Source organism: Oryx dammah, unplaced genomic scaffold, assembly GCF_014754425.2.
Source record: "Oryx dammah isolate SB20612 unplaced genomic scaffold, SCBI_Odam_1.1 HiC_scaffold_19, whole genome shotgun sequence".
NCBI classification, from domain to species: Eukaryota; Metazoa; Chordata; class Mammalia; order Artiodactyla; family Bovidae; genus Oryx; species Oryx dammah.
This window is the reverse complement of record NW_024070203.1, coordinates 83,815,235-83,832,958: the sequence shown is the minus strand read 5'-3', so window position 1 is coordinate 83,832,958 and position 17,724 is coordinate 83,815,235.

Sequence of the window (17,724 nt, the reverse complement as noted above, 5' to 3'; positions counted from 1 at the left end):
TATTATATTTGGCTGGATGAAGCATAAGCTGGAATCAAGATTGCTGGGAGAAATATCAATAACCTCAGATATGCAGATGACACCACCCTTATGGCAGAAAGTGAAGAGGAGCTAAAAGCCTCTTGATGAAAGTGAAAGAGGAGAGTGAAAAAGTTGGCTTAAAGCTCAACATTCAGAATACTAAAAGCATGGCATCCGGTCCCATCACTTCATGGGAAATAGATGGGGAAACAATGGAAACAGTGTCAGACTTTATTTTGGGGGGCTCCCAAATCACTGCAGATGGTGATTGCAGCTATGAAATTAAAAGATGCTTACTCCTTTACAGGAAAGTTACGACCAGCCTAGACAGCATATTAAAAAGCAGAGACATTGTTATGCCAACAAATGTCTGTCTAGTCAAGGCTATGGTTTTTCCTGTGGTCAGGTATGGATGTGAGGGTTGGACTATAAAGAAAGCTGAGGGCTGAAGAATTGATGCTTTTGAACTGTGGTGTTGGAGAAGACTCTTGAGAGTCCCTTGGACTGCAAGGAGATCCAACCAGTCCATCCTAAAGGAGATCAGTCCGGGGTGTTCATTGGAAGGACTGATGTTGAAGCTGAAACTCCAATACTTTGGCCACCTGATGTGAAGAACTGACTTATTTGAAAAGACCCTGATGCTGGGAAAGATTGAAGGCGGGAGAAGAAGGGGAGGACAGAGGATGAGATGGTTGGGTGTCATCACTGACTCAATGGACATGAGTTTGGATAAACTCTGGGAGCTGGTGATGGACAGGGAGGCCTGGAGTGCTGCAGTCCATGGGGTCACAAACAGTTGGACAGAACTGAGCAACTGAACTAAACTGAACTGAATATTATATTGTATGTGTGTGATGTGTGTATGTGTGTGTGTTAGTTCAGTTCAGTCACTCAGTCGTGTCCAACTCTTTGTGACACCATGAATCGCAGCATGCCAGGCCTCCCTGTCCATCACCATCTCCTGCAGTTCACTCAGACTCACATCCATCGAGCCAGTGATGCCATCCAGCCATCTCATCCTCGGTCGTCCCCTTCTCCTCCTGCCCCCAATCCCTCCCAGCATCAGAGTCTTTTCCAATGAGTCAACTCTTTGCATCAGGTGACCAAAGTACTGGAGCTTCAGCTTTAGCATCATTCCTTCCAAAGAAATCCCAGGGTTGATCTCCTTCAGAATGGACTGGTTGGATCTCCTTGCAGTCCAAGGGACTCTCAAGAGTCTTCTCCAACACCACAGTTCAAAAGCATCAATTCTTCGGCACTCAGCCTTCTTCACAGTCCAACTTTCACATTCATACATGACCACTGGAAAAACCATAGCCTTGACTAGACGGACCTTAGTCGGCAAAGTAATGTCTCTGCTTTTGAACATGCTATCTAGGTTGGTCAAAACTTTTCTTCCAAGGAGTAAGCGTCTTTTAATTTCACGGCTGCAGTCACCATCTGCAGTGATTTTGGAGCCCAAAAAATAAAGTCTGACACTGTTTCCACTGTTTCCCCATCTATTTCCCATGAAGTGATGGGACCAGATGCCATGATCTTCGTTTTCTGAATGTTGAGCTTTAAGCCAACTTTTTCACTCTCCTCTTTCACTTTCATCAGAGGCTTTTTAGCTCCTCTTCACTTTCTGCCATAAGGGTGGTGTCATCTGCATATCTGAGGTTATTGATATTTCTCCTGGCAATCTTGGTTCCAGCTGGTGCTTCTTCCAGCCCAGCGTTTCTCATGATGTACTCTGCATAGAAGTTAAATAAGCAGGGTGACAATATACAGCCTTGACGTACTCTTTTTCCTATTTGGAACCAGTCTGTTGTTCCAAGTCCACTTCTAACTGTTGCTTCCTGACCTGCATACAGATTTCTCAAGAGGCAGGTCAGGTGGTCTGGTATTCCCATCTCTTTCAGAATTTTCCACACTTTCTTGGGATCCACACAGTCAAAGGCTTTGGCATAGTCAAAAAAGGAGAAATAGATGTTTTTCTGGAACTCTCTTGCTTTTTCGATGATCCAGCGGATGTTGGCAATTTGATCTCTGGTTCCTCTGCCTTTTCTAAAACCAGCTTGAACATTTGGAAGTTCATGGTTCACGTATTGCTGAAGTCTGGCTTGGAGAATTTTGAGCATTACTTTACTAGCATGTGAGATGAGTGCAATTGTGTGGTAGTTTGAGCATTCTTTGGCATTGCCTTTCTTTGGAATTGGAATGAAAACTGACCTTTTCCAATTCTGTGGCCACTGCTGAGTTTTCCAAACTTGCTGGCATATTGAGTGCAGCACTTTCACAGCATCATCTTTCAAGATTTGAAACAGCTCAACTGTAATTCCATCTCCTCCACTAGCTTTGTTCGTAGTGATGCTTTCTAAGGCCCACTTGACTTCACATTCCAAGATGTCTGGCTCTAGATGAGTGATCACATCATCATGATTATCTGGGTCGTGAAGATCTTTTTTGTACAGTTCTTCTGTGTATTCTTGCCACCTCTTCTTAATATCTTTTGCTTCTATTAGGTCCAGACCATTTCTGTTCTTTATCGAGCCCATCTTTGCATGAACTGTTCCCTTGGTATCTCTAATTTTCTTGAAGAGATCTCTAGTCTTTCCCATTCTGTTGTTTTCCTCTATTTCTTTGCATTGATCAATGAAGAAGGCTTTCTTATCTCTTCTTGCTATTCTTTGGAACTTTGCATTCAGATGCTTATATCTTTGCTTTTCTCCTTTGTTTTTCATCTCTCTTCTTTTCACAGCTATTTGTGTGGCCTCCCCAGACAGCCGTTTTGCTTTTTTGCATTTCTTTTCCATGGGGATGGTCTTGATCCCTGTCTCCTGTACAAGGTCACGAACCTCATTCCATAGTTCATCAGGCACTCTATCTATCAGATCTAGACCCTTAAATCTATTTCTCACTTCCACTGTGTAATCATAAGGGATTTGATTTAGGTCATACCTGAATGGTCTAGCGTTCTCCCTACTTTCTTCAATTTACGTCTGATTTTGTCAATAAGGAGTTCACGATCTGAGCCAGCTCCTGGTCTTGTTTTTGTTCAGTGTAGAGAGCTTCTCCATCTTTGGCTGCAAAGAATATAATCAATCTGATTTCGGTGTTGACCATCTGGTGATGTCCATGTGTAGAGTCTTCTCTTGTGTTGTTGGAAGAGGGTGTTTGCTATGACCAGTGCATTTTTGGGGCAAAACTCTATTAGTCTCTGCCCTGCTTCATTCTGTATTCCAAGGCCAAATTTGCCTGTTACTCCAGGTGTTTCTTGACTTCCTACTTTTGCATTCCAGTCCCCTATAATGAAAAGGACATCTTTTTTAGGTGTTTGTTCTAAAAGATCTTGTAGGTCTTCATAAAACCTTTCAACTTCAGTTTCTTCAGCATTACTGGTTGGGGCATAGACTTGGATTACTATGATATTGAATGGTTTTCCTTGGAGACGAACAGAGTCCATTCTATCTTTTTTGAGATTGCATCCAAGTACTGCATTTTGGACTCTTTTGTTGACCATGATGGCTACTCCATTTCTTCTGAGGGATTCCTGCCCACAGTAGTAGATGTAATGGTCATCTGAGTTAAATTCACCCATTCCAGTCCATTTTAGTTCACTGATTCCTAAAATGTTGACGTTTACCCTTGCCATCTCTTGTTTGACCACTTCCAATTTGCCTTGATTCATGGACCTGACATTCCAGGTTCCTATGCAATATTGCTCTTACAACATCAGATCTTGCTTCTATCACCAGTCACATGCACAACTGGGTATTGTTTTTGGTTTTGCTCCATCCGTTCATTCTTTCTGGAGTTATTTCTCCACTGATCTCCAGTAGCATATTGGGCACCTAATGACCTGGGGAGTTCCTCTTTTGGTATCCTATCATTTTGCCTTTTCCTACTGTTCATGGGGTTCTCAAGGCAAGAATACTGAAGTGGCTTGCCATTCCCTTCTCCAGTGGACCACATTCTGTCAGGCCTCTCCACCATGACCCGCCCATCTTGGGTTGCCCCATAGGCATGGCTTGGTTTCATTGAGTTAGACATGGCTGTGGTCCTAGTGTGATAAAATTGACTAGTTTTCTGTGAGTATGGTTTTAGTGTGTCTGCCCTCTGATGCCCTCTTGCAACACTTACCATCTTACTTGGATTTCTCTTACCTTGGCGTGGGGTATCTCTTCACAGCTGCTCCAGCAAAGCACAGCCGCTGCTCCTTACCTTGGACGAGGGGTATCTCCTTACCACCACCATTTCTGAACTTCAACATGGGATAGCTCATGTGTATGTAGATGTACCATATTTTTTTTTATCCATTTACTTATTGGAGACATACTGGTTGCTTTCAGTTTTGGGTGATTATGAATAGAGCTGATATAGACGTTCATGCACAAACTTTTGTCAGACATATATTTTGATCTCAATTATCTGGAGGACAACTACCGAATTCTAAGATAAGACTATGTTCAGCTTTGTAAAAAATGTCTCCCAAAATGATTGCACCCATTTTTGCAGCCCTACCAGCAGTAAATGAGAGTTCTTGTTACTCTACATCCTTGCCAGTATTTGGTATCATCAGTTTCTTCTTATTTTTTTTTTTTTTTAATTTTAGCCATTTTAATGGATGTGTAGCATTTTTTTAGTTTGCAGTTCTCTAATGATTTATGATGTTGCACATCTTTTCATTTGCTATTTTCCATCTTTATGTCTTCTTGGAAGGTTTCTGTTTGGATCCTTTACCTATTTTAAAAAATTGTGTTATTTGTTTCCTTGCTGTTGAGTTTAGAAAGTTTTCTGCATATTTTGAGTACAAGTTCTTTTTGGATATGTGTTTTGCAAGCATTTTTTTCAAGTTTTGGTTTGCCTCTTCACTGAAGAAAATTTTAAACTAAGTTTTTATGTCAAAACTTTTAAGTAACTACTATGAAAATAAATCAATAACTTACAAATTGGTACAGAAAATTAAAAAGCATTAGAAAACATTAACAATCTATAAGTGAATAATGTTAGAGACAATAGGCCAACACAACATGGTAATTGGAAAGTGAAAGAAAAAACTGCTGCTGCTGCTAAGTCGCTTCAGTTGTGTCTGACTCTGTGCGACCCCTTAGATGCCAGCCCACCAGGCTCCCCCGTCCCTGGGATTCTCCAGGCAAGAACACTGGAGTTAGTTGCCATTTCCTTCTCCAATGCATGAAAGTGAAAAGTGAAAGTGAAGTCGCTCATTCGGGTCCGACTCTTAGCAACCCCATGGACTGCAGCCTACCAGGCTTCTCCATCCATAGGATTTTCCAGGCAAGAGTACTGGAGTGGGGTGCCATCACCTTCTCCGGAAAGAAAAGAGAGATATAGAAAATATATCAAGATGATCAAACTGGACTAAAATATATTGCTATTAATAGAATATGTAGATGAATTATAATCAAGAAGAGAAAAAAATACAGGGATAGCTGAGTATGTACTCTGAAAATAATAATCAATGAAATTTATTTTAGCTTGGTTAATATCAGACAGAATGGTATTTAGACTATTCCTAGAATGATAGAATAATTTACCACAAGAAACAAAATGTTGTAACACAATACATTAAGAGAGTAAAGACAAACGGCATAATTATATCAATGGATACATAGTATTTGACAAAATTCAACATGTCAGTTCAGTTCATTTCAGTCACTCAGTCGTGTCCGATTCTTTGCGACCCCATGAATCGCAGCACGTCAGGCCTCCCTGTCTATCACCATCTCCCGCAGTTCACTCAGACTCACATCCATCGAGCCAGTGATGCCATCCAGCCATCTCATCCTCGGTCGTCCCCTTCTCCTCCTGCCCCCAATCCCTCCCAGCATCAGAGTCTTTCCCAATAAGTCAACTCTTCGCATGAGGTGGCCAAAGTACTGGAGTTTCAGCTTTAGCATCATTCCTTCCCAAGAAATCCCAGGGCTGATCTCCTTCAGAATGGACTGGTTGGATCTCCTTGCAGTCCAAGGGACTCTCAAGAGTCTTCTCCAACACCACAGCTCAAAAGCATCAATTCTTCAGCACTCAGCTTTCTTCACAGTCCAACTTTCACATCCATACATGACCACTGGAAAAACCATAGCCTTGACTAGTCAGACCTTTGTTGGCAAAGTAATGTCTCTGCTTTTGAACATGCTATCTAGGTTGGTCATAACTTTCCTGCCAAGGAGTAAGCATCTTTTAACTTCATGGCTGCAGTCACCATCTGCAGTGATTTTGGAGCCCAAAAAATAAAGTCTGACACTGTTTCCACTGTTTCCCCATCTATTTCCCATGAAGTGATGGGACCAGATGCCATGATCTTCGTTTTCTGAATGTTGAGCTTTAAGCCAACTTTTTCACTCTCCTCTTTCACTTTCATCAGAGGCTTTTTAGCTCCTCTTCACTTTCTGCCATAAGGGTGGTGTCATCTGCATATCTGAGGTTATTGATATTTCTCCTGGCAATCTTGGTTCCAGCTGGTGCTTCTTCCAGCCCAGCGTTTCTCATGATGTACTCTGCATAGAAGTTAAATAAGCAGGGTGACAATATACAGCCCTGATGTACTCTTTTTCCTATTTGGAACCAGTCTATTGTTCCAAGTCCAGTTCTAACTGTTGCTTCCTGACCTGCATACAGATTTCTCAAGAGGCAGGTCAGGTGGTCTGGTATTCCCATCTCTTTCAGAATTTTCCACACTTTCTTGGGATCCACACAGTCAAAGGCTTTGGCATAGTCAAAAAAGGAGAAATAGATGTTTTTCTGGAACTCTCTTGCTTTTTTGATGATCCAGCGGATGTTGGCAATTTGATCTCTGGTTCCTCTGCCTTTTCTAAAACCAGCTTGAACATCTGGAAGTTCACCGTTCATATATTGCTGAAGTCTGGCTTGGAGAATTTTGAGCATTACTTTACTAGCATGTGAGATGAGTGCAATTGTGCAGTAGTTTGAGCATTCTTTGGCATTGCCTTTCTTTGGGATTGGAATGAAAACTGACCTCTTCCAGTTCTGTGGCCAGTGCTGAGTTTTCAAAATGTGCTGGCATATTAACTGCAGCACGTTCTCAGCATCATCTTTCAGGATTTGAAATAACTCAACTGGAATGCTATCACCTCCACTAGCTTTGTTCATAGTGATGCTTTCTAAGGCCCACTTGACTTTGTGTTCCAGGATGTCTGGCTCTAGGTGAGTGATCACACCATTGTGGTTATCTGGGTCATGAAGATCTTTTTTGTACAGTTCTTCTGTGTATTCTTGCCACCTCTTCTTAATATCTTCTGCTTCTGTTAGGTCCATACCATTTCTGTCCTTTATCGAGCCTATCTTTGCATGAACTGTTCCCTTGGTATCTCTAATTTTCTTGAAGAGATCTCTAGTCTTTCCCATTCTGTTGTTTTCTTCTATTTCTTTGCACTGATCTTTGAGGAAGGTTTTCTTATCTCTCCTTGCTATTCTTTGAACTCTGCATTCAGATGCTTATATCTTTCCTTTTCTACTTTGCTTTTCACTTCTCTTCTTTTCACAGCTATTTGTAAGCCCTCCCCAGACAGCCATTTTGGTTTTTTGCATTTCTTTTCCATGGGGATGGTCTTGATCCCTGTCTCCTGTACCATTTCAGGAACCTCAGTCCATAGTTCATCAGGTACTCTATCTGTCACATCTAGTCCCTTAAGTCAAATAATGCTGCTATGCCACAGTTAAAATCAATTAACTAGAGCTAAAAGAACCCAACATAGATATATTTAAAATATGTAACATTGGACAAAATGTTCTAAAATAATATCTTTATATGATATCATTTGTATAGTTTAATTACTTGCCCAAGCAATATTATCTTGCATATGGATATATAAACTATTATATTGAAAAAGTATAAAAATATCTCCAGAAAAATTAAACACTAAATTTATAATACTGATTTTCTCTTGGGAGGAAAGTGTATACAAGAATTTCAACATTATTTGTAATATATACAATTAAAATCAGAAGTAAACAGCAGTATTTATTGAATTTCATTTTTTGGAATACATTTTTTAGGTACTGGATGAGTGGGTCATGATCTCTGTTTTCAACATACTCTCATTTCAGGAGATGGGACATAATTATATCTAACATAAATTATATAAAGCCCTTATTGGTGCTCATGTGAATTGCTACAATAGTAATTTTACTAAATACGCTATATGTGTTGGCTGTTATTATTACTGTTAAGAGAATTGAGTAATTCATATGGACATTGTTAATAATAACTGCACACAGTATCAGCTTACTGCTTGTATTAGGAGAAAAAATGTAAATCTAAAGTCTAATTCTTGGTAAAAGATAGAATGTTGTATATTCTGCTTTATGAAACCATCAATCACTAGACTAATAGATTATGTTAGTCTTCTCCACCCCCTCTTTTAATCTAGGCAAATGGCCTCAATACTCAGTACAAAAAGTTGCATTAGTGGAATCAGCCTGCTACTTTAAGAGAATTAAATTTAGAACCATGGAAGAAGGTAGGAAAAATAGGAGATAGGAACAGAATCCAAAGATAGGAATAGAATCAAAGGATATCCAGATCTATAACAGACTCCCAATCCACAGGATTGGAAGTAAAAAGTAAGTAAAAAAATTTTTGGAAGTAAAAGAAAAATCTTACTGAAAGTAAAAATTAAGAAAAACATCATTCTAAATCTTTTCTTCAGGTTGCTTTTAAGAAACTTTTTATTTAGAGAAACATAATTCTTTCTCATGGTTAATTTCTCCACATTCAGTAAAATGTTTCTCAGAAACAACGTGAAATACTTTTAGATATTTTCTTATACATATATAATACTCTAAAAAGCCATTTACAGCCCCTTAAAATGATCGGCTCCATTTATACTTCTTGTTCTATAAATGAATCTGAATCAATAAAGCATCTTTTTTAAAAGCAATTTAATTTTTTAAAAATTTATGTATTTTTGGCTGTGCTGAGTCTTGCCGCTGCGTGGGCTTCCTCTAGTTGCAGGAGCTTCTACTCTGCAGTTGCAGCATACAGGCCTCTCACTGTGCTGGCTCCTCTTGTGGAGCACAGGTTCTAGGCTGCACGGCCTTCAGTAGCTGCAGCAGAAAGGCTCAAGAGTTGCGGTTCCTGGGCTCTAGAGCACGGACTCAATAGTTGTGGCACGCAGGCTTAGCTGTTCCGCAGCATGTGGGATCTCCTTGGACCAGAGATGGAACCTAGGTTTCCTGAATTCTCAGACAGATTCTTTACCACTGAGCCACAGGGGAAGCCCAATAAAGCATTTTATAGCTTTGAAAATATGTAGTAAAATGGTTTCTCCCCAAACAATATACACCTTATGCCTAATATTCAAATTTATTCTCTGTCTAACCTACTCAAAATGAAACATACAGGTGCAGTGAAAACTCAGGAAGTAATGTACATACACAGAGTAGAAGGATCCTCCATGATATGTTTTCTTATCTTGCCTCAAAATTCAACATATGTGAACAGAGAAGTTAGATATAGCATGCTTTTGCAAAATCATTAAGAATTAAAATATATTTTAAAGCATGTTTTATTCAATTACCTTTGGAATTTTCAAAAAAGGTATATGTTTATAATAATAAACAGGAAAAGCCTAAGGGTGAATACTTTACTTTTGGTAGTTTCAAGGTATGCTTTTTAATAATAGAAGATAATTGTAACTTTTAGCCACAGAAGAAATTTCAAGAAAATTGTGTATATAATAGAGATTAAAGAGTAGCAAAGGGCTTATGATCTATAGTAAAAATCCTTTCTTTAAGCATTAGATATTTGAAGAAGTCTAGTTGGCGTTTTTGGGTAAATTTCTTTTTAAGGTAGAGTGACATAGGTAAATAGGACTGTGTAATAATAAGGAGCTTTAGTTGTTCTTAAAATAAAAATTATCAAATGCACATTTCTAGTGTATTTGGAATGCCCTAAAAATCAATGTCTGAACTTGAATGAGAGATTATAGAATTTGGGATTGTTTGGCCTGGATATGAGAAGGATAAAGGGTTATTATGAGAACAGTCTTCATTTTTACAAAGAACAAAGCAAGAAGAAATTAACTTAAATTGTTTTAAAGGCTGAGTCAACGGGGCTAAATTCAAAATCATTTTGAATGAGTTGACCAGTTAACAGGGTTCCACTTAAGTGACTGGATCAATTCAGTAAACAATCCATTAGGCAATTATTTTGGAAAAAAATGCAAATACAAAGCCTTTGATTAGAAGGAAGTACTCCTTTAATTAAACATTAGGGCATAAATTCAAGTAAGATTATAGACTATCCCTAACGATCTTTCAAATTAAGGTAGACAGCTATATAGATTGAATGGTTTAATCAGTCAATGAATATTTGTTTAGTATCTACTTTGTTTCTAACACTAAACTATTCAAAACAGGAGGCTAGATAAGAAGATCAATTGAAATAACTTACAGTCTATTATGGGGTTGAATTTTGGCTCCCAAAATGCATGTTAAAATTCTAATTCCCAGTACCTATAAATATGATCTTGTTTGGAAGCAGGCTTTTGCTGATGTATTATAATTATATTAATATGAGATCATTAGGATGTATTATAATTATATTAATATGAGATCATTAGAATAGTCTCAAACCAGTATAACTGGTGTCTTTATAAGAATAGAAGACAGTAGATGAGGAGGAAAGATGGCCATGTGAAGATAAAGACAGAGATTGGAGTGATAACATCTTCAAGTCACAGAATACCAATGAACTGCTGGAAAGCAACAAAATAAGCATGGAAAAGATTCTTCCTCAGAGCTTTCAGAAAGAACCAAGTCTGACAGCACCTTTACTCCAAATTTCTAGACTATGAGAAAATAAATTTCTATTGTTTTAAGCCACTGAGTCTGCCACACTTTTTTATGACAGTTCTAGGAACACATAACCTTTAAACTATTTTTTTTTCTCATTTTGTACATTGAAATACAGTATAATCTGTAATAAGTTATCAATTCATTCTTTTAAAAATGAATTTTATAAGCCAGTTTTTATTAGCATATAATTCATATCTGATAATCTACCCATTGAAAATGCACAGTTAATAAACATTAGACTGGAAATAGTAAGACTACTGGAAGAAAACATAGGGAAAAAATTTCTTGACATTGGTCTGAGCAATGATTTTTTGGATATGACTGCATAAACACAGACAACACAAGCAAAAATAGGGAAATGGGATGGCATCAAACTAAAAGGAGCTTTTGCATAGTAAAATAAATAATCAATAGAGTATGGAGACAACTTAAGGAAGGGGAGAACATACATGTTATACTAAATGAAATAAGCCAGGAAACACAGGAGAAACACTGAATGATTTCACTTATATGTTGGAATCTAAAACAGTTTAATTCACAGAAGCAGATAACAGAATGGTGGTTATCAGGGGCCAGAGGATGGGAAATGGAGAAAAATGGGTGAAGGAATACAGAGTTTCAGCTATGTAAGATGAATAAATTCTGGAGATCTTATGTACAGCATAATGACTATACTTAATGATGCTATTTTGTATACTTGGAATTTGCTGAGAGTAGACTTTTTAACTTTTTATTTTATATTGGAGTATAGTTGATTAACAATATTGTATTAGTTTTGATTGTACAACAAAGTGTTTCAGTTATATATATACAAGTATCTATTCTTTTTCAAGTTCTTTTCCCAGTTAGGTTGTTACATAATATTGAGCAGAGTTCCCTGTGCTGTTCAGTAGGTCCTTGGTGGTTATCTGTTTTAAGTACAGCAGTGTGTACATGTCCATCTCAAACTCTCTATCCTTCTCCCTGACCCTTCTCCCCTGTAGCCATAAGTTCGTGCTGAAAGTATATCTTAATTGTTCTCATAAAAAAAAGATTATGTGAAATGACGGCTATATTAATTAACTTGATCGTGGTAATCATTTCACAGTGTATATGTATATTAAAACATCAAGCAGCAAAGTAGAAGATTCTGCATGCTGCAACTAAGATCTGGTGCAGCCAAGTAAACATAAATAAACATCAAAATAAAACCAAAAAATCATACAAAACAAATCATACACTTAAAAACATGTACAGTTAAGTAGGGTTAGGTATATTGACAGAACTGTGCAACTGTTACCACAATCTAATTTTAGAGCATTTTCAGCATTCCACTGGCTTCTCATTACCCTCTCTTCCAGATGCTGGAAATCCCAAATCTACTTTCTGTCCCTACAGATTTCCCTATTCTGGAAATTTATTTATTTATTTATTTTGCCTTTTTTTTAAAAAAAATAATTTATTTATTTTTAATTTTTACTTTACAATTCTGTATTGGTTTTGGCATAGATTGACATGAATCCACCACAGGTGTACATGCGTTCCCAAACATGAGCCCCCCTCCCACCCCCCTCCCCATAACATCTCTCTGGGTCATCCCCGCGTGTCAGCCCCAAGCTGGAAATTTTATTTAAATGGAATCCTACAATATGTGGTCTTTCATGACAAAATAATTGATTTCTTTCAATTATCATGATGTTTTCAGATTTATCCTTGTTCTAGCACGTGTCAGTGCTTCATTTCTTATTGCTAAATAATACAGTATGGACATACCAATTTTGTTCATTCATTCATCAATTAATGGACATTTAGGTTTTTCCACTTTGACTCTACTATGAGTAATGCCGATACGAACACTTGTACAAGTTTTTACATGAACATGCTTTCATTTCTCTTGGGTATATACCTAGGGGTGAAATTGCCGGATTATATGGTAATTATTTGTTTAATATTTTGAAGCAGTGTCAAACTGTTTTCCGAAGTGGTATTTTACATTCTTATCAATAAAGTACATCCACATCTTCACCAATACTGCTTATCATCTGGCTTTTAAAAATATATAACTATCTTAGTAGATGTGGTTTTGATTTATATTTCCCTAGTGACTAATGTTGAATATCTTGTGCTTACTGGCCATTTGCATGTTTTTTTTTTTTTTTTTTTTTTTTTGAGAAATGTCTATTCAAGTCTTTTGCTCATTTTGAAACTGAGTTGTCTTTCTATTGTTGAGTTTTGAGTTTTTATATATTCTGGATAGAAATTCCTTGTCAGATACATGATTTGCAAATCTTTTTTTTCTCATTCTGTGTGAAGTCTTACTTTTTGCATGGTATCCTTTACAAACAGTAAGTTTTAAAACTCGATGAGTACAATTTATGTACATTTTTCTTTTGTTACTTGTGTTTTGGAGTTTTTTTGTTTTTTTTTTAAGAAACCATTCCCTATCCCAAGGTTACATACCACATGCCTATTTTCCTATGAGTTGTATCATTTTAGTTATTACACTTAGTTCTCTGATCTATTTTGAGTTAATTTTTTATATATGGTGGGATCTAGGGCTTCAGTTTCATCCTTTTCCATGTGGCTCTCCAGTTGTTAAAGTATTGTTTGTTGAAGGCATTGTTCTTTCCTTCATTGAATTAGTCTGGCATGCTTGTCAAAAATCAATGGGCTATAAATGTAAGAATTTATTCTGGGACTCTTAATTCCATTCCTTGGAACTCTATGTCTATGCATATATGCTGGAATCACACAGTCTTGTGGGGAGCTGCCCTGGGGCCACATGCACTTACTCAAAATTTGAAGCGGCTCCTAATACGCCCACAGCTAAGGCTGCCAATAAACTGCATGCTTTGTAGCAGGGGGGTCCATGACTGTCCTAGTGCATTTTACAGTTACGCGAAGTGAGACTTAGAAAAGCAAACTGCTAGTCAATTATTACATATGAACCTTAGATTTGAACTCAGTTCTGAATCTAGAGACTATATTTGAGTTGTTATGTAATCCTACCCTTCTTATGTTTTACCACGTGTGTGGGCTGCACTCGTTAATATGTACAAGTACCTACTAAGTAGGGCTTCCTTGAAGGCTCAGATGTTAAAGAATCTGCCTGGAATGTGGGACACCTGGGTTCGATCCCTGGGTTGGGAAGACTGGAGGAGGGCATGGCAGTCCACTCCGGTATTCTCGCCTGGAGAATCCCCGTGGACAGAGGAGCCTGGTGAGCCACAGCCCATGGGGTCACAGAGAGCTGGACACAACTGAGCCACCAAGCACAAGCAACTAACACACATGTGTTACGTTCTCAGTAAATAGCCTCTGATTAAATAATGATTCCTTTTGAAAGGCACCACCATTTTTTTTCAGTTATCCAATCCAGTATCCTGGAGTGAGCCTCAATTTCCCTTTCCTCCTTCCTTTTTCTACCTTCTAATGGTGACCCATTCCTGTCAATTACAACTTAACTTTTTGATAATTCATTCATCTCCAGTGCTGCAGTCTTTGTTGGAATATCTTCCACCTAATAAATTCAATGGTTTCCTAACTCGTGTCCCTTCTCTAAGTCTCCCCACTCACCTCTATTTTCCACAGGAGGAAAGTACAATTCCTTAGCATGGACTCTAAGACTTTCCACGATCTTTCTGATTCTCTAAGTTCAAGGCTCCACCCACAAAAAAAGCCCTCATGATCAAGTCATTGAGAAATATGGAGTCTTCTGAATGATAGCACATCTCTGTGCATACTGATATATTATGAGACACAGTCTCCCCTCCTGGTCTCCCTAGGGAGTAGCTGCTCATTTTCTAAGTCTTGCTTCATATTTTGCATTTTCTATGTAAGTATTTGTATTTGTAAGGTATTGCATACACTTATCTATAACCTCAGATATGCAGATGACACCACCCTTATGGCAGAAAGTGAAGAGGAACTAAAAAGCCTCCAGTACTTTGGCCACCTCATGAGAAGAGTTGACTCACTGGAAAAGACTCTGATGCTGGGAGGGATTGGGGGCAGGGGAGAAGGGGACAGCCGAGGATAAGATGGCTGGATGGCATCACTGACTTGATGGCCGAGTCTGAGTGAACTCCGGGAGTTGGTGATGGACAGGGAGGCCTGGCGTGCTGTGATTCATGGGGTTGCAATGAGTCGGACATGACTGAGCGACTGAAATGAACTGAACTGAACTGAAGATTACCAGAGGAACCAGAGATCAAATTGCCAACATCCGCTGGATCATCGAAAAAGCAAGAGAGTTCCAGAAAAACATCTATTTCTGCTTTTTTGACTATGCCAAAGCCTTTGACTGTGTGGATCACAATAAACTGTGGAAAATTCTGAAAGAGATGGGAATACCAGACCACCTGACCTGCCTCTTGAGAAATCTGTATGCAGGTCAGGAAGCAACAGTTAGAAGTGGACATGGAACAACAGACTGGTTCCAAATAGGGAAAGGAGTATGGCAAGGCTGTATATTGTCACCCTGCTTATTTAACTTATATGCAGAGTACAGCATGAGAAACAATGGGCTGGAAGAAGCACAAGCCGGAATCAAGATTGCTGGGAGAAACATCAATAACCTGAGATATGCAGATGACACCACCCTTATGGCAGAAAGTGAAGAGGAACTAAAAAGCCTCTTGATGAAAGTGAAAAGAGGAGAGTGAAAAAGCTGACTTAAATCTCAACATTCAGAAAACAAAGATCATGGCATCTGGTTCCATCACTTCATGGGAAATAGATGGGGAAACAGTGGAAACAGTGGCAGATATTATTTTTGAGGGCTCCAAAATCACTGCAGATGGTGATTGCAGGCATGAAATTAAAAGACGCTTACTCCTTGGAAGAAAAGTTATGACCAACCTAGATAGCATATTCAAAAGCAGAGACATTACTTTGCCAACAAAGGTCTGACTAGTCAAGGCTATGGTTTTTCCAGTGGTCATGTATGGATGTGAAAGTTGGACTGTGAAGAAAGCTGAGTGCTGAAGAATTGATGCTTTTGAGCTGTGGTGTTGGAGAAGACTCTTGAGAGTCCCTTGGACTGCAAGGAGATCCAACCAGTCCATTCTGAAGGAGATCAGCCCTGGGATTTCTTGGGAAGGAATGATGCTAAAGCTGAAACTCCAGTACTTTGGCCACCTCATGTGAAGAGTTGACTCATTGGGAAAGACTCTGATGTTGGGAGGGATTCGGGGCAGGAGGAGAAGGGGACGACTGAGGATGAGATGGCTGGATGGCATCACTGACTCGAAGGATGTGAGTCTGAGTGAACTCCGGGAGTTGGTGATGAACAGGGAAGCCTGGCGTGCTGCAATTCAGGGGGTCGCAAAGAGTCGGACATGACTGAGCGACTGAAGTGAACTGAACTGAAGATTATATTAACTAAGCACTTACTTTGACGATAAATAATTCATTTCATATTGCAGTTTTAGTCATTATCAATGAACCCTTGTCTCTTTTCATTATAAATGAATGTCTTCATGTGCATTTCTGGATTAAAAAAAATATGTTCATGTATGTTTAAAGATTTCAACAAAGAGATTATTTAACCAGCCAAATAGCACCCTCGGACTAGTTAATAACTGCTTGGCATCATAGCAGACTATTGCGTCAAAGTTAATAGTGAGTTATTTCATCAGCAATTTGTAGAAAAAATTGTAAAATCCCTAAAAGTTTTCATGTAACTTATTTCTTAGAATAGATTTATAGTAATGTAACTCTTACATTCTTTAAATGTCATCTTAAGTGAGGAAGTAAAGGGTGAACTAATGGCCATTAAATTGGAAATGATGACAATAATAAAGTAGTATGTGTGTTTTGTGGTAGAAAAAAAAAGTTGAGTGCTGCTACCTACAAAGTTTGTCACACACTTCACACTCCTGGGTACATATTGAAGATAGTGTGCAAACACTTTCACAGGTATCAGAGAAAGATGAACCTCCTTTCTGTTTTCCTTCTGACGTTTTCCTGTGTGATGGGGTTTGTGTCCCGTTTGGGAAAACCCTTGCAGAAATCAGCACAGCCGCTATAAGATTAATACTCAGTGCCAGATCCATGAAATCGCTGATGCTGGCCCTTGATTATATTTCCTCTGAGGTCTGTGTGCTTGAGCTGTGCAAAAGTAGGGTGGTCCTCACAGAGAACACCTCTCCTTATTCTCCAACCACTTCCTCTTCATGGATATGCTTCAAAGGACCCAAATTGCTTGGGCAGCACAGGAAGTTGCCCAAGGGTCTCTGCCACGGCAATAAATTAACTTCTTTTGCTGGTGGCCTGAATTTTCAATACTCCTTTCCCAATGCAATGTCCAATTCCCACACTTTCCTCAGGGCCCTTTTATATGAGTATGTTTCTGAAACTCCTCTTCCATTTCCCACTGAAAACAACCTCTCCTCTGTCATACATGTTTTTGAAAGTATCTGGACTGTTCATTTTTCTGAACACTGTCTTGTAAACAGGACTCTAAGTGATAGAGTGTGTGCACGCTCAGACACTCAGTCGTGTCTGACTCTTTGTGATGCTATGAACTGTAGCCTGCCAGGCTCCTGGGATTTCCCAGGTGAGAACACTGGAGTGGGTTGCATTTCCTTCTCCAGGGGATCTTCCCCACCCAGGGATCGAACCTGCGTCTCCCTCGTCTCCTGCGTTGTCAGGCATACTTTTTGCCACCGAGTCACCTGGGAAGCCCAGTGATAGGGCTCACTGTCCTATTACAATAGTCAAGGCAGGAGGGCCGGAGCATGGGCTCTGGAGCATGAGTTCGGTAGCTGAGGCTCCTGGGCTTAGCTGCTCCATGGCCTGTGGGACCTTCCAGGACCAGGGATTGACTCCATGCCCCTGCATTGGCAGGCTGATCCTTAACCACTGGATGCCAGGGATAGTCCTTATATACACCTTAAGTAC